The sequence below is a fragment of the Amblyraja radiata genome, chromosome 20, assembly GCF_010909765.2.
Source record: "Amblyraja radiata isolate CabotCenter1 chromosome 20, sAmbRad1.1.pri, whole genome shotgun sequence".
In the NCBI taxonomy this organism is placed as follows: Eukaryota; Metazoa; Chordata; class Chondrichthyes; order Rajiformes; family Rajidae; genus Amblyraja; species Amblyraja radiata.
This window is the reverse complement of record NC_045975.1, coordinates 45,904,998-45,908,317: the sequence shown is the minus strand read 5'-3', so window position 1 is coordinate 45,908,317 and position 3,320 is coordinate 45,904,998.

Here is a 3,320-nt window from a genome sequence, read left to right as displayed (position 1 = left end):
TTCATGAACAAGAACGCCCCAAATAAAGGAAAACGCCTCCCTCCCTGCATCAAATCCAAGCTGGGTAACAGTTCAATCAACAATAATGTGTTGTTCTGCTTTATGAGACTGGGAAGGGAAGGTTGTTTCTGCACTGGGAACATTGCTTTAGAGACGCGGGGCTTCTCGTGCAGGTGACACGGACATGGTGGGGATTATTTTTATGTAGGAAGGCCACCTCATGCAGAGAAGGATTAATACACATCCAACAAGCAAGCGGGCTGTGTCAAACCATCAACATTGCAGCGGCTCAGGCAGTCACTTTCAATATGTGGCCAATAAAGGCTTGCTTTTACAGCAATAACCACGTATTACGAATTAATTTTATTTTTTAAAACAGCATTTGGAAATGTCGAAAGGGCAATGCTAATTTCCTCACTTTTATGATGCCTGCTCACACATGTATTCTTGCAGATATTCAGTAGAAGTTCCCAGAATGTCCAATATTTCAAACATGGGTTATGTGATCGATTAGACAATGAATATTCGACATATTGATGATTTAATAAATATTCACCATTCATCCACTGTTTAAAGGCTTCTTCATTCAACGTGTTACTTGGACACATTCAATCCATCAAAAATGGTAAATAGTTATCCCACCTGAAATGATGGCAGAATAGAATCGCCCAGATGACAATACAACGTTGATGTTGTACACTACATTACAGGACAATTAAAGCATTAATAACAAACATAATTTTACTTGTCAAAATGTTTTTTAAAAATGTAGCAAAATGTTTTTTAAAAATGTATCATTAATAATTGTATTTGTAAGTAAGTAAGTAAGTTAGTTTATTGGCCAAGTATTCACATACAAGGAATTTGTCTTGGTGCTCCGCCCACAAGTAACACCATGACATACAGTGACAGTTGCGAATGACTCAGAAAACACTAAACATTAATAATAATAAAACATTAATGACAAAACACCATTGATCAAGCATGTGAACCAACAAAATACCAGATCAAAGGGAGGCTACAGATTTTAGCTGTTGAGCAGAGCTACTCGTGGATAAAAACTGTTTTTCTAACCATATAACAACCATATAACAATTACAGCACGGAAACAGGCCATCTCGGCCCTACAAGTCCATGCCGAACAATTATTTTCCCTTAGTCCCACCTGCCTGCACTCAGACCATAACCCTCCATTCCCTTCTCATCCATATGCCTATCCAATTTATTTTTTAATGATACCATCGAACCTGCCTCCACCACTTCCACTGGAAGCTCATTCCACACCGCTACCACTCTCTGAGTAAAGAAGTTCCCCCTTATGTTACCCCTAAACCTCTGTCCCTTAATTCTGAAGTCATGTCCTCTTGTTTGAATCTTCCCTATTCTCAAAGGGAAAAGCTTGTCCACAGCTTTATGTTTTATGTCTGGCTGTGGCAGCTTTGACAGTCCGGAGTCGCCTTCCAGAGGGAAGTGATTCAAAGAGTTTGTGGCCTGGGTGAGAGGGGTCAGAGATGATCTTGCCGGCTCGCTTACTGGCCCTTGCAGTGTACAGTTCATCAATGGAGGGAAGGTTACAGCCAATTGTAATGGATTGTTCGAACCGAAGATTATAGAGGAGCAAGATAGACCACTCCTCCGAAATCCAATGGGCTGACGTGTAGTACGTGACGGAACGTCACGGCCGCCATTTGTTTATGCCAAACGCGATTTCTGGTATGCCTCCCGCTGTGCACTCCGCTCTATCGTCTGGTGTCATCAGTGTTGTAGGGAACAGTGTTTGATTTAGCGCATCTATCACATCACACATTTTAGTTAATTTTTTTTTTTTTTTTTTTTTTTTTTTTTTTTTTTTTTTTTTTTATTAGAAGTACGGTAAATTACAATAACACACAACACATATATCTTAATACATTTTTTGTACCGCTTCATTTTTTTTTTTTTTTTAAAGCTTTAAGAAAAAGATAGAAGTAAGGAAAGTAAAGAAGGTGCGCAAGAGTTGTGAAGTGCAGAAGAGTGTTGGGAAAAGAAAGCCCCTTAGAAAAGAAGTTAGAGAAGGAAGTAAAGTAAGAAAGTAGACCCTAGAAAAGAAAGAAAAAGAAAGTAAGGACAATCGCTCTATTATAACATTAAACTCCGCAGAAAGACTACCAACCAAGTCTGTTTTTGTTGTTTTATCTCCCAATGCCAGGTCCTGATACCATTTATTTATTTATTTATTTTTTTAAATTACTATTGCACCTCATGCTTGTAATAGGTCCATAAACGTAGACCACGTCTTTTGGAATTGGTTTGCTTTATCTGCTAAGAGGAATCTCATCTCTTCCAGATGTAATGTTTCAAACATATTTGATATCCACATTTTTATTGTTGGTGTGGGCGCATTTTTCCAGAATTTAAGTATGAGCTTTTTTCCCATTATTAGCCCGTAATTGAGTAAATTCTTCTGATACACGTTTAATTCAGGGATACCTTCCGATATCCCAAAAATGATCCATTCTGGTTTTGGTACCAGTTTTATTTTAATTAATTTTGAAAAAATATCAAATATTCCATGCCAGAATTTTTGGATTTTTGTACAAAAAACAAAAGAATGCGCTATGGTAGCTTCTTGACACAGACATTTATCACAGATTGGTGAAACATTGGGAAAGATTTTATTTAATTTAGTTTTTGAATAGTATAGTCTATGTAATGTTTTGAATTGGATAAGCGTATGTCGTACATTGATCGAGCATTTATGCACCTGTAGTAAATGTTTATCCCAGCTCTCTTTTGAAATTTTTATAGCTAATTCTTGTTCCCAGTCTCTTCTAATTCCATCTGTTGTGGGTATTTCTATGTTTAAAATGATATTATATAAGTACGATATTAAGTTAGCTGATTCCGCCTTTGTCTTCATTGCTTCATCCAGTAAGTCGGAAGGCATATTATGATAATCTTTTGTGTATTTTTTCAAATAATCACAAATTTGAAGATATTTAAAATATTGGTTATTTTTCAAATTATATTTCAGTTGTAGTTGTTGAAATGATAGTAATTTTCCCACTTCATACAGATCTTCGAGCGTTTTGATTCCCATTCTTTCCCAATGTATAAATGATTTGTCTATGATTGATGGTTTAAACGATGGGTTATTGGCTATTGGTATTGAGAGAGTTAGTTAATTTTATTGTCAATGTTTTCCCCCTGTTCCCCCATTTCCCTCCCGTCTTTCCTCCCCAGCCGCCACCTTTGCGTAGTTTCCCTTGCATTGTATTGTGCAGTTTCCCTTCTATTGCTTTAACACACACTGTGCACAAAATTAAATTTAACTTATATAT